Source organism: Ictidomys tridecemlineatus, chromosome 7 (assembly GCF_052094955.1).
Source record: "Ictidomys tridecemlineatus isolate mIctTri1 chromosome 7, mIctTri1.hap1, whole genome shotgun sequence".
Lineage (NCBI taxonomy): Eukaryota > Metazoa > Chordata > Mammalia > Rodentia > Sciuridae > Ictidomys > Ictidomys tridecemlineatus.
In genome coordinates, this window is record NC_135483.1 from 191,192,609 (window position 1) to 191,217,955 (window position 25,347).

Sequence of the window (25,347 nt, forward strand, 5' to 3'; positions counted from 1 at the left end):
TAAAAATATGGATTTCTGCCTTTTTGGAAAAATCTAGGGCCCTCCGTTTTGGTTATTTATTTATTTATTTATTTTAAGACAGAGTGAGGGCTGGGGATGTGGCTCAAGTGGTAGCGTGCTCGCCTGGCATGCCTGCGGCCCAGGTTCAATCCTCAGCACCACATACAAACAAAGATGTTGTGTCCGCCGAAAACTAAAAAATAAATATTAAAAAAATAATAATAATAAAGACAGAGTGAGAGAGGAGAGAGAGAGAGAGAGAGAGAGAGAGAGAGAGAGAGAGAGAATTTTTAATATTTATTTTTTAGTTCTCGGCAGACACAACATCTTTGTTTGTATGTGGTGCTGAGGATCGAACCCGGGCCGCACGCATGCCAGGCAAGCGCGCTACCGCTTGAGCCACATCCCCAGCCCCAGGGCCCTCTGTTTTGTTTTGGATGTGAGATGTCCCCCAAAAGCTCATATGTGAGCAATGCAGGGTTTAAAGGAGAAATGATTGGCTTATAAGAGTCTTAACCAATCAACAAATTAATCATTGAATTAATCCCTGATAGATTAACTGGGGGAAACTGAAGGAGGGTAGGATGTAGCTGGAGGAGGTGGGCACTGGGGGCATGGCTTTGGGGTGTATTTTGTATCTGGTGAGTGGATTCTCTCTGCTGTCTGATGGTCACGTGAGCGGCTTCCCTCCACCACACCCTTCTGCCATGATGTTCTAGAGTCAGCTATCTATGCACTGAGACCTCTGAATTCATTAGCCAACTTTTCCTTCCCCACAATTGTTCTTGTCAGGTTACAGTCACAGCAACAAAAAAAGTTGACTAAAACACCCCCATTTCTTCAGGATCACAGGCAGCTAAACTGCCTAAACTACCACTTTGGGGAGAGTGGTGGTCACTGTCACCACAGCCCACCTGGCCTTGGAGTGACAGATGTCTCAGCCTGACCCCCGGGAGCATGTGTAGGCCACACCTGTTTTGCAGATGGCTCAAGAGAGGAAGTCTGACTCTCAAGCCCAAAAGGGATGTAAAGACATGTGTACCCCTAGTCCCCAGGGGCTGCCACCTTCTTGAGGTGCAGCATGAACTGTCCCCAGTTCCCATGTCATGAAAGCAAAGAATTCAGAGGAGTGAGGTTGTCAACTTAGTAATGGAGGGGGGGGTCCTCTCAGAGAAGCAACTGAGTCAGACCTTAAGAGCAAGGGGAGAGGGTACTCCCCAGACAGACACAGTAAGAACAAGGCACCCCTAAAATATGCTCATCCAAGCTTTTAACAAATGGTATTGAACACCACTGTGGACCAGGCCCTGCTATGCCCCCAAAGGTGACCTGAGCTTTGCAAGGACAGAACAAACTCAAACCAGCATAAGGAAAGGATTGGTGGCTGGCACTGCTGCCGGTGTGGGCCAGGCGGGCTCCCGGCTCAGCGGGTTCTCTGGGCTGTCTTTCCAGCTGCCCCACTGCTGGCTCTCTCCAATCTCAGCTCCACCTTCTGGAGAAGTGGAACCCTGTCCTCACTGGCCTTGGCAGGTGAGTCCCAGGGAAGCACACTGGTTCAGTACCCATGTCCTGCCCTGGACAGGTTATGCAGGCCCCAGGACTGAAGTACCAGTCACCTACCAGTCACCTGGCCCAGGTCAAAGCCTAGAAATGAAGGTTCATCTCAGGAGAGGGCATCTGGAGCCAGCCGGTGAGTGATGAGGAAGGGGCGGGCCCTTTGGATCCAGGCCACCTTGAATCTGGGCACCCTGCCTGCCCGCTGTGTTTCCTTCTCCTCTCCTGCCTCAGTTTCTTCACCTGTAAACAGATGGTTCAGTGTTGTCAGGAGTTGGACTGCCATGAGGACTGCAGGGCCTCATGAGTCAGTGCCTAGGACAATGCCAGCATGTGGCAGAGTGTACACGACATCATGCTGACCACTGGTACAGAGCCCGACCTGGAATCAGATGCCCAGAACGTGGCTCTACCATGAGGAGAGGGGGGGCAGCTATGTGCCGGCTCTCATTGAGGTGGGCCTTTATTGTTAAAGGAGGACCAAGGCCTGGAGCACAGCAGCTCAGTGACGGTGGCTGGCAGCAGGGATTGAAAGGGTAAAGTTTCTAAGCTGCAAAGCCTGAGTTAAAATGTAAAGGACCAGGCAATGTAAACCTGCTTCTAAACTGCAAAGCCTGGGTTAAATTCCTGTAGCTGTTAGGACAATACCCGAACTGCCCAGTAAATATTCCTCCTGATTCTCTGGTTGTTTAATAACTTAGGACCCTGTGTAGCCCGGCACGTAGCCATTCAAGGCCCAAAACCAATCAGTTTGAATGTGTACCCCGCTTAGAAGTGACCAATCACCCCTGCCCAGCCTGTTCCCGCCAATGAATGTACTAATCAAGTCTAAGAATTATTGTTTGATTTTCCCGAGGTGTATGGTGATTTGTTAAAAGAGACTGTGATGTATGCAAAGCCCCCGCCCTCCCCAAAAAGTGTACTTAAGCACTGCTCAACCCCTGCCCGGGGCTCTGGGCTGCTCTGTCTTCCTGAGTGGGCCTGGAGCCCCAGCGTGCTGAATCAGGATCCTCAATAAAAATCCCCTTATGCTTATTGCATGAAGCCAGTCTCTTGTGGTCTCTTCCTCCAACGTTTCGCCGGACCCTTACAGGATGACAGGGCCAGGGGTCCCCCTGTGGAGAGATGGTCCAGGCCCAGAAAAGTCAAGGCTGGCAGTGAGGGGTGTAAAAGGTGACAGAGCAAAGGGAAAGGAGACATCACAGGTGACCAGCTGGGTCAGGAAAACAACAGTCACGATTCCCTGGTGGCCTGAGCCTTGCAGTCACGGGATGACACGCGGTCACTGCCAGGTGTGGAACACCAGGAGAAGGGCCAGTGGAAGCTGTGGGAAGGGCCGGATGACGCCGAGGTGAACCTGACCCATGGACCATCTGTGGCTGTGGTTTTTGTTTGTGTGGGTCCTGAGGATTGAGCCCAGGGGTGAATCACCCCTGAGCCACATCCCCAGCCCCATTTTTTTAATTTTATTTGAGTTGGAGTCTCTCTAAGTTGCCCAGGCTGACCTGGAACTTGTGAGCTTCCTGCCTCAGCATCCCAAGTACCTGAGGGGACAGGTGAGGACAGCCACACTGGCATCTGTTGGTCCTTGATATGAAAATCAGGAAGCAGCCCACCTTTCCATCTTCACTGGTTGGTGTTGACTCTTGGAGGTCCTGGCTACTCAGTAAGGACACAGCCCGTGACCAGCACAGGGGCAAGTTGGGGCAGGAACCCCCCCCACCATTGACTGACTTAGGTGCTGCCCTGCAGGCCAGCCACCGGCTGTCAGCTCTGGGCTCTCCCTGCCTCTTCCTCCTGCTCTTTGCTGTGGGGTAAACAGTTGTGCTGCCAAACCCCAGGAAGCACATGCTCCCCAGGGGTGGGCCCCAGGCAGCACATGCTCCCCAGGGGTAGGCCCCAGGCATCCAGGTGCCAGACACCCTGGAGAACTCAGGCTGCACACTCAGGGCTGCAGGCTCCAACGTGGAGAGGACCCGATGCCCGGAGCCCAGAATAAGTTGGCCCAGGGATAAATGAGAATGAACTGGAAACCCCAAGACAGGAGCTTGGGGACAAGCTCCACCCACAGGCAAGAGAAGAGAAGGCAGTTCAAAAAACACAGGAGCAGTGGGCAAGGGGGAGTGATCCCGCCCATCATGGGACAGGCATGCAGCAGCGTGGGGCACTGGCTCGGGGATTATTTGGAGCTGAGGGCAAATGAGGAAAAGCAAATTGGGGACAGCTTTCTACTCTCCCCTTCTCTGAAGAGAAGGTATAAATTTCCCTGTGACAGTTCCTCCTTTTCCAAACCAGGAAGAGGAGAGCAACCTCTCACTATAGACAGATGGTTGAGAGGAATCTACACAAACAAGCCTAACAGTGGCCCCTCTACCAGGAGTGCCCTCACATATTTACCTTCCCACAATTTACCATGCCCCAAAAGCCCAGAAACGCCTTTCCTTTGTCTTATCAACTCTCCACAAATTTATCGTCCTTTGTTAGAATGGTATAAAAGCCATCAAACCTTGCCACTGCTTTGGGAAATTTCTTTCTATGAAGCCCCCCACACCATGGGAAACTTTCAGTATCTAATAAAATAACATACAACATTTTAACAGGGGCTGGGGATGTGGCTCAAGCGGTAGCGCGCTCGCCTGGCATGCGTGCGGCCCTGGTTCGATCTTCACCACCACATACCAACAAAGATGTTGTGTCCGCCGAGAACTAAAAAAAAAATAAATAAATAAATATTAAAAATTCTCTCTCTCTCTCTCCCCTCTATCACTCTCTTAAAAAAAAAAACATTTTAACATACAAAATAAATAAAGTCTGCTGTCCATCTGTCTTTTGTCAGTTTCATTTACAGCCCCAGTAATAACCTAAGAGGATGAAGGACTTTTTTTGAACCCTAAAGCCTCCCTGTGGTTCATGATATTAGATGCATGAACACTGAATAAGGGGCACACAGCTGGGGAGAGGCAGTTAACAGAAACAGAAGAAAGGGACAGCAGTAACAGTGGTGAGGATCACGGGCTGGCCCTGGGAAGGTGTGGAGAACTGGAGGCAGGACAGAGTTAACTCAGCCCTGCGAGGCCAGCCAGCTTCTCAGGAAGCCAGGGAGCTTCTCATTTACATGGTGGGTGTGACACCTGACAACAGGCCGTGTTTCTCTGGGATGGACTTTTGGATTATGTTCTGCCAGGAAAGACTGACAGTAAACAGGAGAACTGCTGAAATGGCCATTTAGGCTGGGCCAAGAGTCAACAGGACAGGCCCAGAGTCCTACCATCTGACCAGCAGGAGCTTGGTTAGGGAAGTCATCCGAAAGTCTGAGCAGCGGTCAAAAGGGACGCCAGCCCAGGGTTTGGTGGACGATATGTTCGGCCCTCTCCTCCCGCTTCAGTAAAGGACTTGTTCCCGCAGGTGCCAGAGTACTGGAAGTGGACAACCTGCAGCAGCAGCCCCTTCAGAGAGCTACCGTGATGTCCCTGAGGCTGGCTGGGGCTGGCAGCGCAGCCTCAACTTCTCCCTCTGTCCACTTGGTTTCTTCTCTCCTCACTGGGCACCATCCCAAAGAAACATCCTGGACACTAAACCCTGACTCAGAGCCCACACCCCGGGGGCCCACACCATGGCCCCGGCTGCTAACCCCTTCCCATCTGAGTGTGTGTGCCAGTGTGAGAGAGAGAGGAAGGCAGAGAGACTCACAGTCAAGAGATGGGGAAGACTTAAATATTGTTTTTAAAAAGAATATCTGTTTTGTTTAAAAAAAAAAAAAAAGAATTAGCGGGGTATTGTGGTGTTCACCTGTAATCCCAGGAACTCGGGAGACTGAGGCAGGAGGATTGCAAATTCAAAGCCAGATTCAGCACATTAGTGAGGCACTGAGCAATTTAAGGAGACCCTGTTTCAAAATAAAAAATTAAAAGGGCTGGGGATGTGGCTCAGTGGTTAAGCGCCCCTGGGTTCAATCCCCGTACCAAAACAAAACAAAACAAAACAAAAAACTAAAGCCAGTCTTTGTCAGTTTTGCTGGCTTTGGAAGGACAATATTTTTGTTCCGTTTGTGGCCACAAGGCTAATTGGCCAGAATCGCTAAGTGACTGTGGTCTGGTTCTTGGGTTTGTTTTAGGAAGGATCACTCTCCAGAGCAGTGATCCTGAATAAGGGCATTCCGCGAGGAGGATGTCATAACGGGTAGGTCAATGAGGTCTGGAGGACACATTTAAATATTCCCGGGCTAGGAGGGAACCCTGTTCCTGGGGCTCCAGAGTCCCTGAGCCTGCGGGAGCGCCCCCTGCGGGGGAGAAGGCAGCACTGCCTGCACCAGGGCGCAGGGCCGGGCGCTGGGGAATTTGAGCGACCTTGTGAGCTAGAGGAGCATCAGAGTATTACCACCCTGGCTCGCGCGGCGAATGCATCCTAGGAAGCTCTTAGGAACAAAACAGGAAGACCGAGGGGCACAGACGCTCCCAGCAGCGTCGCTGGCAGAGCTGAGCAACAGCCCAGCAGCCGGGCAGAGCAGCTCTGAGACCGGAGCACCCATAGCCCAGCGGCCTCAGGCCCGGCCCAGCCGCCGCCAGTCTCAGAACCTGAGCCTGAAGCAAGCTGGCCTGCCCTGTGGAGTCCCGCACAGGTGGACACTGTGGTCCTGGGAGAGGGCCTCCATGTCTCCAACCCTCCATTTCCTCCTCCGTCAGGTAGATCTTCCATTTGCCTCATAGAAATGCTGTGATCACCAACATATTTTTGCTGGGCATAGTGGACACACCAGTGATCCCACCAACTCAGGAGGGTGGCAAGTTTGAGCAAGCCTCAGCAAGGCCCTAAGAGACTTAGCAAGACCATGTTTCAAAATTTAAAAAAGAGGCCTGGGGATGCAGCTCAGTGGTCAAGCACCCCTGGGTTCAATCCTCAGCGCAAAAATAAATAATAACATTATCTTTTAAAACAGAATGCTAAAGTTCAAACGTCTCCCCTCAAAATTCATGTGTCAGAAACTAATCCCCAAATTTATATGGTAAGGGTATTTGGAGGTGAGACCTTTGAGAGGTAATTAGGAGACAATGAGGTCAGTAGGGCAGTCCCCACGATGGCCTTGGGGAGAAAGACCCAAGTTAGCATGCTTGCTCTGTCTCACTCAGGGACACCCTCCACCATGTCATGATGCAGTGAGAAGACTATGCTCTTGGCCTTCCTGCCTCCAGAAGTTTAAATGAACTTGGATTTTTGTTTGTTTGTTTTTGGTACTGGGAATTAAACCCAGGGGCACATTACCACTGAGCCACCTTCATAGCCCCTTTTTTTTAGAGACAGGGTCTCACTAAGTTGTTTAGGGCCCCACTAAGTTTCTGAGTCTAGTCTCAAACTAAACTTCTATTCTTTATAAATTCCCCAGACTAGATATTTTGTTATAGCAACAGAAAATATGCTGAAACAACATTTAACAGTGGGCACATGATAAAGTCACTTTTCTTCCTTCTGGCATTTTCTGTATTGCCTGTGTATTGTTCAGGAAATGACAGAACCCAAAGTGAGTAGTTTAGACACAAATGGCATTGATGGGCTGTGTCACCAACAGCTAGGAAAGAAATGGCTTTGGGATGCCTGGCATGGGGGACTCAAAGCTGTCAGGACTGTCTCCATCCTCCTGAGTCGCTTGTCTCCTCTACTCCCTTGGCTTCTCTCTTCCCTCCAGCCGTCTCTTCTTTTCAGGCTCCTGTAAGCTCCAGGTCCAGAGGCTTGTGCCTCCAAGACTAGAAAGGAGAAGTCTGTCTCCACTCTGATCAGGGCAGCCTGGATCACGCGTAGGAAAGGCTCATCCAGCACTCCCAGTGCCTCTCTCAGCAGGCTGCTCTGCCCCACCCTGAGCCATGCTCCTCCCAAAGAGGACCTGTGGCAGCCTGTCCCTCCAGGCTCCTCTAGTTCTGGGACTGCAGGTAGCACCCTAATCTCCACACCTCTTGCATCTTTAGTTTCCCCAGCAGACAAAAGTCACCTTTCCCACAAATACATGCCAGAACAGCAGGTGGGACTGAAGGATTTCCCAAGGCCACCCACAGCCCACTCCTAAACTCTGGGCCCTGGGGCATGGTCACCCACTATTGGAGAACTTGTCCACAACTTTCTTTTCTTTTTATTTTCTTCTTTGTTGTACTGGGGATTGAACCCAAGTGTGCTTTTGCCACTGAGTTATCTCTAGTCCTTTTTATTTTTTATTTTGCAGAGTCTGGCCTTGAATTTGCCTTCCTCCTGCCTCAGCCTCCTAAATCCCTGGGATTATAGGTGTGTGCCACCACGCCCAGCACAACTTTTCTTTCTTTTTTTTTTTTAATATATATATATTTTTAGTTGTAGATAGACCTTTATTTTATTGATGTATTTATATGTGGTGCTGAGAATCAAACCCAGTGCCTCACACAGGCCAGGCAAATGCGCTACTGCTGAGCCCCAGCCCCAGCACAACTTTTCTTTAACCATGTGATTTGGAAAGAGCCAAAACATTCACCTCTTTCAGTATGCCCCTCAACTCCTTGGATTCAAGAAAAGATTCCTCTGAATCTCTGAATTTTAAATGTCAACCAATGAAGAAATAGAATTCACCTAAAAGTTTGGGTTTGTGTTTGGGTAGTGTAAGCCCAGCAATTTGGGAGGGTGAGGCAGGAAGATCACAAGTTCCAAGCCAGCCTCCACAATTTAGTGAGGCCCTAAGCAATTTAGCGAGACCCTGTCTCTAAATAAAAAATAAAAAGGGCTGGGAATGTGGCTCAGTGGTTAAGCATCCCTGGGTTCAGCTCCTGGTACAAGGGGGTGGTGGAGTCTGTTTTGTTACTAACCTTCTGTACTAGTACTATTCAAAATAGAGGAAAAACACCTCCCACAGATGGCCTCCACCACAAAGAACTTGAACAAAACGAAAGTTCCTCTAGCAAGAAATGGTTAGGGTTCTCCAGCCAGGAATGGTAATGAAGATAGGTAAAACAGGCAGGCTCATGGTGGCACATGGCCACTGGGCCCTGGCTGAGCTTCTGGACCTTGTCTCCCAGCCTGGGCTTCTGGCTTTCAGCACTTTGTATTCTGCTAGGGTGAAACTGCAGAGAGACACCCTAAGAACAAAGCCCACTGTCCCCACTCACCTCCCCCAGGGGCACCTGGCCTGGCCTGACTGCAGCCCCAACCCCGGGCCCAAGCAGTGATGGAGGCGAGGGCCACTCAGCACTCAGGGGCAGACGCAGGAGAGGAGGAGGTGGCCGGGATGACAGCACAACGCCGCGGGCCGGGCTCAGTGTGTCCTCCCCCCAGGCAGGTGGCCCAGCGGAGATTTCCTGGGTAACCAGAGGGCGGGAATGCGAACGCGGCGCGCTGCCACCTGCTCCCGGTTGGAGAGCAGGTCGGGGCCTGGTGGGCAGCTCCGGAGGAGGAGAGACGGGGCATCAGACGGGGCGAGCGCGAACAAAGGCCTGCGTCGCGGGGGAAATCCCGGCGGGCGGCCCGGCGCCCGGCCACAATGGGCCTTTCTCCGGCCACGGGAGCGCGGCCCGCCCGAGGGCACAGCGGGCAGCCTGGCTGCTGCGGCCGGGCGGGCCGCTCCCTCCGCGGGCAGCGCAGCTCGGGGCGGGCGCAGGGCCGGCGCGGGGCGGGGCTGGAGGGGCGTGTCCAGGCCGCGGCCCCGCCCCCGCCCCGCCCCGGCGTCTCCATGGCGACCGTGACCTCAGCGCCCCGGTGAGGAGGGAGAGTCTGCGACGGTTGCTACGCAACGGGCCCGGTGACGTCAGTCTATTGAGTTTGGTTCCCAAGGTAACTGGCCCGGCAGCTGGGCCGGGAACTATTTGTGTCTGTCCCCAGAGGGGCCGTGGAGCCTCCGGGGTCTGGCGCTGCCGAGGAAGTGCGCTCCGGGCCGCGGGCAGGCGGGGACCGCGACACAGAGGCCCTTTCAGGCCGCCGAGGCCGCCGACCCAGGCGGGGCGGGGTCCGCGCCCTACATCAGCTCCCCGCCTTGGCTCCCTGCGCCCTGCTTTTCTCCCCCTCGTGTCCCGTGTCCCGGAGGCCCCTGGACCGCCCGGCTTTGTCCTATTTATAAACGCTTTCCTGCGTAAACCCTGGAAGAAAGGGGCTTCTGTTTGTGGCAGCCCGGCCCCGCCGCCCGTCTCTGGCACACAGTAGGCACTCAGTGCGGCAGGCATTCCCTGGGACTGAGGACGTTCTCTGCCCTTTCGAGCTGCTGGGTGCCTCCAGCATCAGAACCCCTGGTCAGGTCTTGATATTCAGCACCTGGTCGCCTGCCCTGGGTGCCCTGGTGAGCGGATGGGCTACAGGACTTGTGGCCACAGTGCAAAATACAAGGAGAGGTCCCTTGCACATTGAGGGACAGTGCAGATGAGCCCCCATCAGGTCCACTGAGGGTGAACTGCAAAGACAGTGAAAGTGACAAAGATTTGGGTAAACCGAGGCAGGCAGCATACCTCATGGAAGAGAAAGGAGGCTCAAGCCAGAGTGAGAAGACTGTGAGGGACAAGACATGACAGGAGTGGGGCACTCTCAGGTGTCCAGAGGTAAAGCAGTGACCTAAACCTGGGCCTACGCTGGGGGAGGCCTGCCAGTGCTCAAGACTCAAGACTAGTAGGGATCTCAGATTCAGGAGATGCAGTCTACCCAGCCTCTCCCACACTCCTTCCTACTAGCACCATGTCACTATTGGTCTCCAGGGAGCTGCCACCACCTCCCCCAGCCTGGTAGTCCTAGCACAGCATCCAGAACAGCCATCTGCCCAGGAGCCAGGGCACACTCTGTCTGGCCCTGGGGAGTACCCTCCCATCCCTGTCAACTCCAGCGTCTCATCAACAGCTGGTGGCTGCCATCTGACAGACTGACTGGGGGCTCTGAGTGCAGCAGGCAGCAGGCCTCTATGAGACAGCAGTCACTAGGCTGGCTTTCCAGGACAGCACCTCTCCACAGTCCAATCTGCAGCTGGGACAAGTCTCCAGTTTACATCCCCTCCTTCCCTCTGGGTGGAGGTGGCACCATGATCCCTCTTTTATGCACAAGGACACCAGCTCAGGTGTTGCACACCCCGAGGATGCCCCTGGGCCCACCTACCACCCAGGTTCCCCAGTCTCTCTCAAATGATCCCTCAGAAACTGGCCCTGGGCCCATCTTCCAGACCTGGTGAGCAGGACCAGATTCATAATTTGAACGACCCAGTACAAAATGAAACCTTAAGGTGCTGGGGTTGTGGCTCAGCAGTAGAGCGCTCGCCTAGCGCATGTGAGCACTGGGTTTGATCCTCAGCACCACATATAAAATAAAAAGTCATTTTTAAAATAGTCTTTAAAAAAATGAAAACTTGCTCAAAAATGATTAAGAGCCCAGTGTGGAGGCTCACACCTGTAATCCCAGTGTCTTGGGAGGCTGAGATGAGGATTGAAAGTTCAAAGCCAGTCTCAGCAAAAGCAAGGCGCTAAGCAACTCAGTGAGATCCTATCTCTAAATAAAATACAAAATAGAGCTGGGGATATGGCTCAGTAGTTGAGTGCCACTGAGTTCAATTCTTAGTACCAAAAAAAAAAAAAAAAAAGAATTTCAAGGCAGCTGGGTACAGTGACACTTGTGTATAATCCAAGCCACTCAAGAGGCTGATACAGGAGGATCACAAGTTTGAGACTAGTCTCTGTGACCTAGTAAAACCCTGTCTCCAAAAAAAACGGGGGGGGGGGGGCTGAGGATGTAGTTCAGTGGTAAAGCACCCCTGAGTTCAATTCTAAGTACTGGGGGAGGGGGGCATGTGCCTATGGTCTCAGCTACCCTGGAGGCTGAGGCAGGAGGATTGCTTAAGCCCAGGAGTTCAGAGTTAGGCTGGACAACAGAATAAGGCTATCATCTAAAAAAAAACAAAACAAACAAAAAAAATTTAAAAATTCAACACAGTGACAGGAAAGCCTTAAACTAAGAAAAACTAAGAATGGGACCCTCTGAGCTTGGCATGGTGGCACATGCCTGTAATCCCAGTGATTTGGGAGGCTGATGTAGGACGATCATAAATTCAAAACCAGCCTCAGCAACTTAGTGAGGCCCTAAGCAACTTAGTAAGAACCTGTCTCAAAATAAAAAATAAAAGGGGGTTGGGGAGGTGGCTCAGTGTTTAAGCTACCCTGGGTTGAATCCCTGCTACTAAAGAAAAACAGGAATGGCACCCTGTGTGACTGCAGGTCACATGCTCATGAAGCTGGCCGGAATGCGAAATCCTGGACACCACACCAGCCTCCTTTCCTTCCTGGAGAGAGTCCCCTCATCCCTCTCTTGGGGTCGATCTGCTGGCCTCTCCCAGCTGCTCCTGGCTACTCGTGAGGAGCACTGTCCTAACCTCTCACTCTACCGTCTAGGCCAGAGGGAGTCCTCAGAGGTCCAGCAGATATCACACAGGGTGCCCAGTACTTTCCTACCAAAGGACCAACAGGACCCTTCCAGAAACACGAATTGCAGATGCTGGAAGTTTCTATCTCTCTTTAGCTAAAGAGCACTTGCTCTTGGAGAATGTAAGGGTTGGGGATGAGGCTCAGTGGGAGGGCGCTTGTCTGACATGCATGAGGCCCTGGGTTCAATTCCCCAGTACCACACACACAAAAAAAGAACAAAAAGAGACTATAGGCATCTGCATGAAGTGTCGCAACTGACTGACGAGAATCTGATATTTGACCAGCATTAGGACAACATGAAAGAATAAAAGTCAAGGGCATCTTTGTGGCTTCCCAGGGTCTCACCCATGATTCATCTCACTCTGCCCTTGGGAGCCAGAGGAGAGAACTCCTGCCTCAGCACCCCCTGGGCTCATCTCCCCCCACCCGGCAGGCACACTCTCCGCCAGGGGTCTGTGGGCTCCCTGCACAGCCCTGCACTCTCTTCCAGCTTATCTGAATCCCACCCTCCTATCCACGTGAGCCCCACTTGGTAGTGCTGTGCTGTACTGTCCAGATCCCCTGCAGGATGGATGCTGCAGACTACAAATGAGATGGTCCTCAGCCGTCAGCTCCCTCTGAAGACTGCCTCCCCCTTCCTGGGCAGCCAATGAGGGTGAACAAGGGTGTAAAAAGACCCAGTCCCAACTCAGGACAAGAAAAGACCATCCCTACTCCAGAGGGCTCCATGGAGTCAGCTGAGCCTCCCCTGGGACTGCATCTCAGCTCATTTCCCCCACTGCCCTCCTTCCAGTGCCTTCCGCTGATGCTGACCCAGGAGGACAACCTGGCAAAGCTTCTGCAGGTGACTCTCCCCCTCGGAGTCACCTTCCATTAAGCCTTCTCTCACCTACTTGGGCACCTCTAGCAGTTTCCACCCCTGCAAACACGCAGTCACAGCAACTCATCCACTCAACAGGTCCCCGTGGAGGCCTGCTGTGCACCGGGTGTTCCAAGGGCTAAGGGAAAGCACAGTCAGGTAGACAAATATCCTGCCCTTAGTCCAGCAGTGGAGCAGGCAAGAAGAAATAAAAAATATAAAGCAATGACACGGGACCTAGAAGCCCTGTAAAAATCAAGGCAAGAGGATTGTAAGTTCAAAGCAAGCCTCAACAACTAAGCAAGGCCCTGAGCAGCTTAGTGAGACTCTGTCTCAAAATAAAAAATTAAAAAAAAAAAAAGGGTTGGGGATGTGGCTCAGTGGTTAAGTGCCCCTGGGTTCAATCCCCAGTCCCAAAAAATAAATAAATAAGTATTAATGAAACAGCCAGGCACAGTGGCAAACTTCTATAATCCCCGTGACTGAGGAGCTGAAGATGAAGATCACAAGTTTGAGGCCAGCCTCATCAATTTAGCAAGGCCCTCAGCAGCTTAGTGGGACCCTGTCTCAAAATGTCAAAAAATAATAATTAAAAAGGGCTGGGGATGTGGCTAAGCGGTAAAGCACATCTGGGTTAAATCCCCAGTACAAAAAAAAAAAAAAAATCAATAAAACAATGGTACAGTAGAGAATGTCCCGTTGTGGCTGGGGGCAGCTGGTCTAGATCAAATTTCATCTAGGTCAAGGGCAGCCTCTCTGTGGAGGCGATGTCTGAGAAAGAGGCCAGGCCCTGGTCAATTTGAGGGACAAATACTAACCAGGACTCTCCAATGGGAAAGAGTGGAGGTGTTGATTCAAGCGGACACAAAGTTACATCTATAATAAGGCTGTGATGGAAGGTGTATCAGACGCAGGGCCAGATGAGCAGGGCCTGAAAGAAGAATCCAGCTTTCATTCTGGGGGAGGCAGGAGCCACTTGGTAGCTCTCAGCAGGGCAGCCCTGGAAGATTGGTTTCCAGCACACTGGCTGCCAGACAGAGTGTGGATCCATCCTATGTACCCCCTGCTGTTCAGCACAGGAGCAGTTCCAGAAGTACTTCTGAAGTGTTGTGTGACCTATTAGTTTCAACCTCTGAGACCAACTGGCTGGTGCTCAGGGTGGAGCACAACCTACCGACTGCCTTGAGCTAAGTAGGTAGGTAGTCAGTAAACATTTATAGACGCACCAGTTGACACTTGTGCTTCTGCAAATCCAGAGCCTTCTCAGTGTGGTCCTCATACCACCATCAGCACCACTTGGGAGCTTATAAGGAATGCAGAATCCCGTGCCTCACCCAGATCTATTGAATCCAAATTTGCCACTTAACAAGGTTCCCAAGAAATTCTGATGCATGATAAAGTTTAAAAAGTACTTCTAGGGGCCGGGGATGTGGCTCAAGCGGTATCGGGCTCACCTGGCATGCGCTGGGTGCTGGATTCAATCCTCAGCACCATATGAAGATGTTGTGTCCACCGAGAACTAATAAATATTGAAAATTTCTCTCTCTCTCTATTTCTCTCTCTCTCTTTCTCTCTCAAAAAAAAAAAAAAAAGAGCAGAGACTCTTACTTAAAAAAAAAAAAAAGAAGTACTTCTAGGCAAAGCCAGTTGTTCAAAGTTGTTCAGTAGTTCAAAGCCAGCCTCAGCAACTCAGCGAGGCCCTGTATCTAAATAAAATATAAAAAGGGGCTGGGGATATGGCTCGGAGGTTAAGCACTCCTGGGTTCAATTCTCATTATAAAAAAAAGAAGAAGAAGAAGAAGAAGAAGAAGAAGTAGTAGTACTTCCAGGGCTAGGGGTAGTGGGTGCCATGGGAAAGAGGAGGCCTCTTAAGGGGGAACAGGGAGGAGCCGAAAAGGAGGCGTGGGAAGCAGGAGATGAGCCCTGTGAACACACAGTGGGCTCAGCTGGGGACTCTCCCTTTAAAGTGGCAATCACCCCGAGTCACTGAGTCTGAGAAGTGACTCACCTCTCACAGTCAGGAGGCAGGACAAGTACTGAAACTCACATTGATGGGGCGCTACTTATGTGCCTGACAGATTTGGCAAGTCCTTAGTGCATTAACTTAATTAGACTTCATAGTACTACCTAGAAAGTGGTACCATGACCATCCCCATCCCCATTCTGCAGATGGAAAAACTGAGGCCCAGGGAGGCTAAGGTTATTCCAGAACCTTCTGCAGGTACAAGAAATTCGGCAGCACCTGGTGTTTACAGCAGGCTCTGTTCTGGTTGGCTGATGCCTATCTATCTAGTAGTTATTCAATATTTTGGATGTTGCCCTAGTTACACAGCTGAATGGAATTCAAAGCAACCCTGAGTGACGCTGGGAACCAAGATCCCCTCTCCAAGGAGGCAGCTACCAACCACCCAGAATCACCTCAGGACAAGCATTGTGTGTCAGTGGGCTCTGTAAATTACAAAGCACAGTATAAATAGCAAGTTTGTTGATTCCTCCATGGTAGAAGTGAGAGAAGCCTGTTGAAGTGGAGGAAGCTGGTCGGGAGACAGCCCAGGAGATGCTCCTGGGGGAACCAGCCGTCTCTCTGCTCCCTAAACACAGGGAGAAACTACCGCAGAAGAAAAGAACCTTGACATACCAGCAGCCAAGAAGCTACCCAGCAGGTTAGGAACTGGCCACCAGGGGGTGCTGCTCCCCCAATCTTCCTCGCACGGGACCTTCCCATCTGCTAGCAAGAAACCCAGGTTTTAGGAGTCCCAAGGAGGAACGACTCAAGACTTTGAGAAACTGCAAGGAAGGGAGAGATGTTGGGCAACGGTGCGAGTTGATCTCTGTCCCACCGGGAGGAAGGGCAGGATGGAAAGGGAACTTGATATCCACTTTCAATTACCAAAACAGCACTGTGGAGGAGCTCTTGCTCCCATTTTACAGATGAGGAACTTGAGGCCAAAGGATGGATAAGATCAGAAGAGGGACAAGCAAAAAGTTTCATCTGATTCCAAGGTCAGTCGCCAAGGTATCACAAGTAGATACCAGTTAATTTCACTCTGTGGGGTCACTGGTGACCCTTCCCTGTTGACTTTGCATTGAAACACGGCCACAGTTATTTTCTCTGCTAGGCTGTCCCCACCCCACTCCCCAGCCTATTGGGCTTCTTCTTGAACCTGAAACCTTTTGAAGTCTTGGGCTTCTTGCCTCTGACTTCCAGGGACCCTCACCCCACCCCACTCACTACCCATCTCAACACCCACCTGGGCAGAGTGGATGGCTCCTGTTCCCACAGACTGGCTCTGGGCCACCGTGACCATGTTCTACCCTACAACCCTTTCCCAACCCAGGGACCCCGAGGGTCGGGTTTTACTCCTTGCACACCACGCGGCAGCACAAGGAAACAAAAGGACATTTGAACCAGGAAGAGGCTGTGCCAGCTCCCACCAACTCCTTTTATGGCCTCTGGGCCCAGTTCCTCCTCCTTCATAAAAAGTCAGAACTGGAAAAGTCATAGAGTCACTGGGTCCTCTTGCGCCAACACTTTCCTTTTCTACAGAAAAACCCGTTGTGCCACCTACCCGTCCTCAGCCACATGTGCAACTTACAAGACCAGGCGAGGCTGGGCAGCGACCTGCGCTGGAGGGAAACTCTAGCCCTGGGGCGGGCAGGACCCGGGCACGTCTGCCCCACCCCGACCCCCCAGGCCCGGTACCCGCACCTGCTAACCCCTGGCGGGCCTAACCACGGCTTCCCCAAAGGTCCCTGCCTCCCCCCACCCTTCTGAAGTTCTCCACGGAGCCCCGGGGCCCCGCCCTAACGAGCCTCCATTTCGGTTCCCCCTCCTAGCCCCCCCGCCCCGCCATCCAACCGTCTCCTTCTCAGAGCCCTGGGAGCTGTGTGTAGCTCGCGTGTCTGGGCGCACGTGCGTGCAAGTGATCATGTGTGTGCAGGAGTGTGTGCGGGCTGAACTCGCCACCGCGCACGCGTCGCCTTGGGGCTGTCGCCGGCGCGGGCCGCCACAGGCTCCGGCAGCTGCGTTCAGCAGCCAGGTGGCCGTGCGCAGTGCTGCGTGTGCCCCGCGTGTACTAGCCCAGGCCGCCTGCCGCTCGTGGCGCGGAATACGTGAGACGCGCGGCATCTGGGGCGCGGGGACCCATATTCCTTTCCCGCCCGACATTTTTCCTGCTCCGGGGGCCTCCCCTTTGCTCCGCGCGGCGCGCCCCGGGGCGGAGGCCGAGAGCAGCCCCGCCCGGGCCATCCGGCTAGGGTGGTATTGCTGCCGGGCTCGCGCCGCCCCCGCGCCAGCGCCTCGATGGGTTTTTCCATGACTGCATCCGGCCGCCGGCCGCCTTTGTTCCCGCCGTCCCTGGCCTGCCTGCGCGCCTGCCCGCCTCCTCCCTGCGCGCCCGGATTTTTCCAGGGCTCAATTGGAGCATGGAGGAGCCGCCTCCCCGCCCCCGGTCTCCCGCGCCCAGAGCAGGCCCCGACTCCTCTTCTGGAGAACCAAGCCCTCCCAGGCCCGTCGCTTTGTCCCTTCCACCCTCGTCCGCGTCTCCAGGACTTGTGGCCTCAGCCCCACACTTGTGCGCAAAGTTGGTCATCACCCGGACCTGCGCGCCGGGGTATTTGGCGAAGGCGCAGTCCGCGTTGCGGGTCTCCCAGCCCCCGCCCCCCAAGATTGCACTTCCTTAGAGCGGGGGTCGCCTCGGGGGTGCAGAAGGGTTTCAAGCTCTCCCTTAGGGGCTGACCGCGCCGTCTGGCGTTTGGACACCGGGCAGACCGCGGAGAGAGCTCGCTTGCCGGGAAATGACCGCGTGTTCGTGGCGCGAGGGCAGCTCCTTGTTGATACAGCGCCCATCCGCACGGGAAAATGAACACACTTTCAGGCAAAAAGCAGCAGCGCTCGGGGGTCTCCTCCTGACCCCCCCAAGCCCCTCCTCGCTGTCAGGAAGTCAGGGGAGGTGGACCAAGAAGGGACTGTGGGGAAATGGGGGGGGTATTTCACAGATTGAGGGCACACCCGGAGACCCGCGTCACTCCCTGGGGCAGGCACGGGGCCCTTGGTTCCCATATGCCGCATGGAGATTGTGCGCCCTTGGCCCCGTCTGCCAGCGCTGAGTAGAATTCAGTGTGTGTCTCCGCTCAGCCACTGTGCGTTCCTGGGAGCCCCCTGGCTATTAACCCGCATGTTGGCGGAAAAAGTGTCAGAAACGCACTGTTGGCTCCTGAGTGCGGCTACATAAGCGGCCGAGAAGCCAGACCATCAGGATGGCCTCCGGGCTGAGGACGGGCTATGGGGGCATCTTCGCACAGGAAAGGGGCCCCGAGTTAGGAAGGTGACTTCTCCTGGGCGGACTCCTTTCCACTGCGGGTAGGAGGTGGCTCTCAGACCTCCGGGATCGGGAGGTGAGGGACACTCAGACCCCTGCTGGGGGCGGAGGCAGGGGTGGCCCCTTCCGTCCTGAGGGCCGGCTTCCTGCGGTTCAGCCGGTTCAGCCGAGTCCTCCCTCCACCACCCGGTCCCTGGGGATTATTATTTTTCTTGAGCAGGAACCGGGGCCTGCAGGCTGCTTCCTCCCGCGCCGTCTTTTTTTTTTTTTTTTTTGTCAGCTTCGCTGGCTCTCCCAGGTGTCCCTTGTGACTAGGCCCCTCTCTCCTCAAGCCTTTTATTTGCTCAGAAGCTGGGGAGCCTTCACCCCTACTCCCAGAGGCCTGGCGTGGGAAATCCAGCGCAGCTGGGTTCCCTCCCGCTCACAGATGTCCTTTGCCCCTGTGGAATTGGTGGAAGGTTCCAGAAACCGAGGCAGAGCCTTAGCTAAGACCCAGCACTGTCCCCATCGCCTTCACCCACCCCATCCCCCGCCCAGGTGCCTGCAGCGCCTCATCCACTGCCCCTGCCCCATGTTGAATGAACAAGCAGGGCCTCCTTAGACCCTCTTAGAAGCAGGATGCAAGGCAGTTCCCACAATGAAGGCATCTGGCTTCTTCCTTTGCCCTGCTCTGGTGGTTTCACGTGGTTTCCCCCTGCCCTCCCTGGCCAGCCCAGCCGGGAGGACTCCGAGTGGAAAGACAACCCATGCGCAGATGCCTGCTGAATGGCTCGCAGACCCAATTCCCACGGGAGGCAGACATCCACTGTCTGTCACAAAGAGTTGAACAGTTGTACCCACCAGCTTCTTGTTTGCTGTCCTTTTGTCCTCAGCTGCCCTGGCCCTCCACTTACCCTTCCATCGTATTCTTGCTCAGGCTTAGAATCTGGAGACCTGGCCTTAACCACTACTCTCCTGCTTGCCCTCCACTCCCTCTCACATGTGTTCCAGAAGTTCCCTGGGGGTCAGGGTGTTTTTCTTCCCTTTAAAGGAGAGAGAACAGACACACAGCGGTTGCTTTGATCTCAGTGGGCTCTAAGAATGGAATGAGACTTCCCACAATGATAGCAAACACTTATTTAGCATTTGCTACGGCCAAGCTCTTTATGAATACTAATTCATTTAACCCACATAACCACACTCGGAGGGAGTCGAGCTTTTGTCTCCACTTTATGGATGAGAATACCAAGGCATGAGAAGTGACGGAACTTGTCCAGGGTCACACAGTGAGAAGCTAAGCTCGATGCACCACAGGTACCTGCTCCAGAACCCAAGCTCTGATCCTGCCCTTGTGAAATTTTGCACCATAGATTTGGGAAGCGGTGCTGACTGATACCCACAGCTCATCTGTGAAAGAGGAAGAAGAGGGTAAGTGCTGGGGTTAGGAGGGCTGGGAAGAGCCTCATCTGTAACGGTGCTGTCTGACCCAGCTCCCACTTAGGGGCTGTTAAAATTGCTTTATGGTTTTTTCTTTTTAATTATAACTGTCAACCCAGAAATTTATGACAATAATAACCACCTTGCTGGTAGAAAATTCCAGTCTGCTACATGGCTACAGCTGTTGGTGCACGCCTATAGTCCCAGACTCTCAGGGAACTGGGGTAAGAAGATGGCAAGTTCAAGGCCAGCTTGGGCAACTTAGACCCTGTCTCATAAAAAGGGGGGTAGGTATTGAGACTTGAACCCAGAGGCACTTTATCACCAAGCTTCATTCCCAGCCTTTTTCATTTTTTATTTTTGAGACAGAGTCTCACTAAATTGCTTAGGGCCTTGCTAAATTGTAGAAGCTGGCCTTGAACTTGAAATCCTCCTGCCTCAGCCTCCTTCACTGAGATTATAAGCATGTGGCACTGCATCTAGCTCCCTGTCTCAAAATTCTTTTTTTAAAAAATTTTTTGTAACTTTATCATACTTATTTATTTTTTATATGGTGCTGAGGATCGAACCCAGTGCCTCACCCATGCTACTAGGCAAGAGCTCTACCACTGAGCTACAGCCCTAGCCCCTCAAAATTCTTAAAAAGGAGTGAGGGCTAATGACACAGCTCAGTGGTAGAGCACCCCTGGGTTCCATGCTTAGTACCAAAAAAAAAAAAAAAAATTAACAGGGAACTTGCTCCTGATTCTAAGAGGAATCTTGTGGACAGTATGGACATAGATCCACCGACAGAGTGTGGTCTGTCCAGACTCTTTGCCCTCCATGACTTCTGCCTACCTTGTCTTTCTTCATGCTTGGCTGCCTGCCGCAGGATGCCCTCCGGCTCATGTCCCTCTTCCTGGATGGCTCTTCTCCCTACTCTGCCCGTTGATTCCTACATTTAAGGACCCACACTTGTTACCTGTTCCTCAAAGCCTTTTTTTTTTTTTTTTTTCAATACTGGGGCTTGTGAAATGAGTGATGAAGCCCGGGGGCCTTCTTCTGGTACCTCGTGAGCAGTTGCTGGCTTCCTGACAGTTTTGGGGAATGTATAAGCTTAAAACATGCCCTTGCAATCCCCAGCACCCTAAAACAAAACAAAACAAAACAATTCCCCAAGTAACTGCATCTGGATATTCCAATTTAGTGATGTCCCCATGAATTTGATATTTACATGCTGAGAGCGGACGTCAGCCTACGGACTTGGTTTACCTGTCATTGATCTGACACTTTGGGGCTGACTGTGATTAACCTGGAGGCTCAACAGCATTCTGAGGCTGGTGGTGGTTTCTCATGGTCAGGCCTCTGCAGTGCCTTAGAAGAGGGTGAACATCCCCTGGCGGTGCTGGGAGATGTGTGATTTATCTGAAAAGGGAAGGGACTTGAGCAGCTAGTTCAAAAAACAGGTCCAGCAAGGCGCGGCCTGTTGGGCTTGCTGCTCGGCACCACACCCCTGCTGCTCCGAGGAGCTGTTCATCCCCCGCAGCAGGGCAGCCCCATGCACCAGACCTCAAGGGAGTGCTCCACATGGTCGGGGGGACTGGCAGTCTTGGGCCCCAAGGGTCAGACTGGCATCTAGCCATAGCCTACCGCGTCCCCCCACCGCACCCTCCTGGACATTCCAGGCAAATGTACATGCCCCTGTGTCCAGGTTCCTAGACTCTCCTACCTTGGAGGGTGGGATGCTCCCGCTGCCCTCACCCTATCCCTGGGGCCTGGCAGGGCTTTGCAGCCTCACTCCCCATCCTCACCGCAGCTTGGAGGGTTTTCCTGGCGGCCTCCATTATCTTGGCTCAGAATTTCCTAGGCACGCCAAGTCCTCATCAGGACCCTCCTCCCACCCCCAGACACAGACCAGGGCCTTTGGTGGTCCTCGGGTGACCAGGTTTCTGGAAGCCGCCTAGCATTTGCTCATCCCCTGAACTTGTTTCCTGCAGTTCGCAGCCTCCCCTGGGCTGGCGGGAGAGGGAGCCTGTTTGTATTTGCTTCCTCATGGCCCTGGTGAGCCCTTCTTGCCTCCTGGGCAGAACCCATGCCCTTTCTTTATTCAGACTGTGAGAAAATGGTCCCAGGACCCTCAGCAAGCCTCCCTGCCCCACGTAGACACTGACGCCCTCTTCCCCGCTCTCCCCGGACCCCCACCACCACTCCGGTGTCTTCTCTTCCTACTCACTTTTCTGCCTGATCCTTGAGATTTGGTGACTGCAGTTTGGGTCTGACCTCTCAGCCCAGGACCTGGCGTGAGTCTGGCTTCCCACTCAGAATTGGCAGCAGGTTCTAGGGGACTGCTTGCTGCACTCTGGGTGTCCTTGGGCTGCCACTGCCCAAGCCCAGCTCTAAGCCCAGGATACTGCTCCATCCTCCCCCCACAGTTCTGCTGCCCTGGTCTCTTCCCCAACCAGCCAGGTTGGCCCCAGGCAATTTCTAGTTGGTGGGATTAATACAAACTCCAAGGAAGGAAGGGAGAGAAAAGGAGGGAGGAGGAGAAGAGAGAGAAAGCTCTCTCAAAAAAATCCATATGAACATGAAAAAAAATCAAAAAGCTGCCAGATATGACAGCGCCCAGCTATAATCCCAGCTACTCTGGAGGCCGAGGCAGGAGGATCACAACTTCCAGGCTGCAGCTACTTAGTAAGACCCTGTCTTTAAATAAAAAGTGGTGGGAGAGCTGGGTGCTGTGGCTTATGCCTGTAATCCTGGAAACTGGGGAAACTGAGGCAGGAGGATCACAATTTCAAAGCCAGCCTCAGCAAAATAGGAGGTTCTAAGCAATGTAGGGAAACCTTGTCTCAAAATTTAAAAAAAAAGGGGGGCGCTAGGATAGGACTCCATGGTTAAGCGCCCCTGGGTTCAATCCTAGAACCCAACAAGAGGGCTGGGGATGCTCACTGGTAGATGCCTGGGGGGAAAAAATTAAAGGCAGAAACACCCACAGAGCCTGAAGGTACCCTTGCTCCTGAGTTGCCATTTGCCCAGGTAACTTTTTGGTGTTTGGCAATTTTCTTGGCATAAGTACTCCCACCATGGCTGATTTCAAGCTGCCAGAGTGACATCAGTGACTGCAGAATTGAGAGGAATGCACCCAGGTGTCTGGAGAAGAGCCAGCCCCTGCTCGCCACAGTAACAACATGTGAGCGGCGATTCGACATACAGGCAGAAACAGAAACACTCAGAGCGGAACTTGTAGACACCAGCACCCTGCTGAGTATGCTATACCTACCCAACCTCAGTAAGATGAGCCAGGCACAGCAAACAGGGCAGTGGAATGTATGTGCCACCCTCACCTGCGCCTCCCAGAAGACTCTAGGCATCCAGTAGTCACAGGTGGTAGAAAACCATGGAAGGAGCCAGGCCAAGTGGTACACTCCTGCAATCCCAGCAACTTGGGAGGCTGAGACAGGAGGATCGAAAGTTTGAGGCCAGCCTCAGCAATTTGGCAAAGCCCTAAGCAACTTAGTGAGAATTTGTCTCAAAGTTAAAAATTTAGAAAACAAAAAAAGAGTCTGGTGATGTAACTTGGTGGTAAAGCCACTGGTTGAATCAGAGGACCGTCGGGTAAACAATGGGCAAGTGATTTAAGAAGCTAATAGTGGTGCCAATTTTGAAAAAGTAATAGCTGTGACCTGAGTAAATACTGAAGAGACAATGTGCTAAATTCGAATCCAGTATTTAGGAGTTAAGCGAGCCCTTAATTCAGGACAAGGTTTAAACTGTTCTTCTAGGAAGAAAACAAACAAAACTTCGACCAACTGCATTTGAAACTTCAGATCCAATTTCCCAGCCAGAGAGAATTCTGGAACCAACAACACCTGGAGAGGGAAGCCTCACGGGAGTGTGACTGTGAACTTTCTGGGTCTTCATTAGAAGCCCTGGTTTAGCTGGGGAGGCTGAGACAGGAGGATCATGAGTTCCTCAGCAACTGCGAGGCACTGAGCACCTCAGGGAGACCTGTCTCTAAATAAAATACAAAACAGGGCTGGGGAGGTAGCTCAGTGGTTGAGTGCCCCTGAGTTCAGTCCCTGGTATCACACACACAAAAAAGCCCTGCTCGTCCCAGCCTGAGCCACCAAGACACTGCCTTGATGGCTGCCCAGTACCCCTCTGGGCTCTGCGAGGAAGCATTTGCTCTTTGAAGCAGGTACGTAAGCAGAGGGATGCAGCCCGCTGGGTTGCTGGGTGGCTGCTGTCACTCTGCCTCCCAGCACCCGCCTCAGGTATTCTGCCACCTTGGCCAGAAGGACAATTAGGTCTGATGTCCACCTGGTCTGGGCTACTCCCTGGAAAGCTGCTTCTGGTAGACACCAAAATGGTGTTTCCTATACCCGAAAGATGCGAAGGCGACCTCTGGGCCTCATGCCGCGCTGGCCTCTGTGAACCCCTCACCTCCCCGAGTCAGTCCTGGGAATGACCCAACAAGCAGTGCAGTGGCGAGCGTTAGGGTCCCAAGACATTGGCGTGTAGGGAGGAAGTGTCTGTCTCATGGCTGGACCTGAGCAAAAGGTTCATTCTGAATGTTCAGATGAGCAGGTGCGGGGACCCCTTTGCATGCTGCTGGCCCCTGTGAAATGACAGTGTTCCCCTGGAAGCAGGTCGCTGTTGCTGATGCCCCTGGCACCATCTTCTCCAGGGAGACCTCTTGAGCAAAGCCGTTAATAAGGAGAACACGGGAATCTACAAAGTGTTCAATAAGATGTGTACAAAGTTCAAGGGAGCTTCAGGCTGCAACCAGATAGAGGAGAAATCTTTTGTCATATGATGTACACATGAGGACGGCTGCATTTCCTTTGTTTAGTCAGCAAGAGTACAAATGGGTTGGGTGCAGTAGCCCATGCCTGTAATCCCAGCAACTCTGGAGCCTGAGGTGGGAGCATTGCAAATTCGAGGCCAGCCTCAGCAGCTGAGTGAGACCCTGTCTCAAAATCAAAAATAAGACGAGCCAGGCATGGTGGCGCATGCCTGTAATCCCAGCAGCTTGGGAGGCTGAGACAGGATGACTGTGAGTTCAAAGCCAGCCTCAGCAATGTCGAGCGCTAAGCAACTCACTGGGACCCTGTCTCTAAAGAAACTACAAAATAGGGCTGGGGATGTGGCTCAGTGATCCAGAGTCCCTGAATTCAATCCCCGCTACCAAAAAAAGAAAAAAACAGTGAATCTGAAAATAGTGAGTGCTGGTAAGGATGGACTAAATGAGTTCGCTTAAATACGGTCCCTGGGAGGTACTCTGGGACCACCTAGCAACACCTAGGAACGCTGAAGGGGTGTGTGTGCTGCCCGTGGGTGTCCCCCACCAAGGTTTTGGAACAGGTGTTCAAGAAAACAACACAAGATATCTATTGAAGCACCGATGTTTGCTGTAGCAAAAAAAAAAATAAAAAAAGGAAAAATAAGCTGCCTCAGCAAAAGAAAGGACAAATGAGCCTCGCTTGCTCCTGTGGAGTCCACGCTGCAGTTAACATGAGAGGACAGGATCTGCCGCAGCAACGGAGGTATAGGGGTACCTCTCCAAAACATAAGGATTTATGAAGCAGGTTGCCCCACGACCTGCTGCGATTCCATTTACATAAAGATTCAAAACACAAAATAGCAGGTTCTGTGTAGATGTGTGTTTGCCCTGTGTAGCCAAGGAGGAGAGCACGTGTGGGTGATCATGCCGGCCTCCGAGGGGTTACCTCTGGGGCAGGAGGGATTCTAGCTATTCCTGCAAAGCTGTCCTTCTTTCTGTTTTTCATTTATTCTGCGTTTATGGGTGCATCACAGCTTTACA

At 52.7% G+C, this 25,347-nt stretch overlaps 1 protein-coding gene and 2 long non-coding RNA genes across 6 annotated transcripts in view; 1 reads left to right on the forward strand and 2 right to left on the reverse strand.

Moving 5' to 3' along the window:
• Positions 1 to 46: 46 nt before the first annotated feature.
• Positions 47 to 14,980, reverse strand: LOC144365663 (uncharacterized). 2 transcript variants are annotated; one of them, XR_013424389.1, is made up of 5 exons: positions 14,262 to 14,979; positions 5,344 to 5,440; positions 4,142 to 4,260; positions 1,621 to 1,797; positions 47 to 193 (listed from the first exon to the last, which is right to left on the reverse strand). It is a non-coding gene; the product is annotated as an uncharacterized LOC144365663 (long non-coding RNA). The 2 variants fall into 2 exon arrangements; XR_013424388.1 differs by having other exon boundaries at positions 1,621 to 4,260; positions 14,262 to 14,980.
• Positions 14,981 to 16,742: 1,762 nt separating this feature from the next.
• LOC120883713 (uncharacterized) overlaps positions 16,743 to 25,347 on the forward strand; it is a 44,726-nt gene continuing 36,121 nt past the window's right edge. For 2 of the 3 annotated variants that reach the window (XR_013424390.1, XM_078018210.1), the window contains exon 1: positions 19,432 to 19,535. The gene's annotated coding sequence lies outside the window, so the exon portion shown is untranslated. Of the gene's footprint in view, positions 18,170 to 19,431; positions 19,536 to 25,347 lie in introns of those variants that run through there. The other variant, XM_078018211.1, reaches the window with a different exon arrangement.
• Positions 19,285 to 21,869, reverse strand: LOC120883714 (uncharacterized). The gene is made up of 3 exons (XR_005725904.2): positions 21,757 to 21,869; positions 20,796 to 20,948; positions 19,285 to 19,514 (listed from the first exon to the last, which is right to left on the reverse strand). It is a non-coding gene; the product is annotated as an uncharacterized LOC120883714 (long non-coding RNA).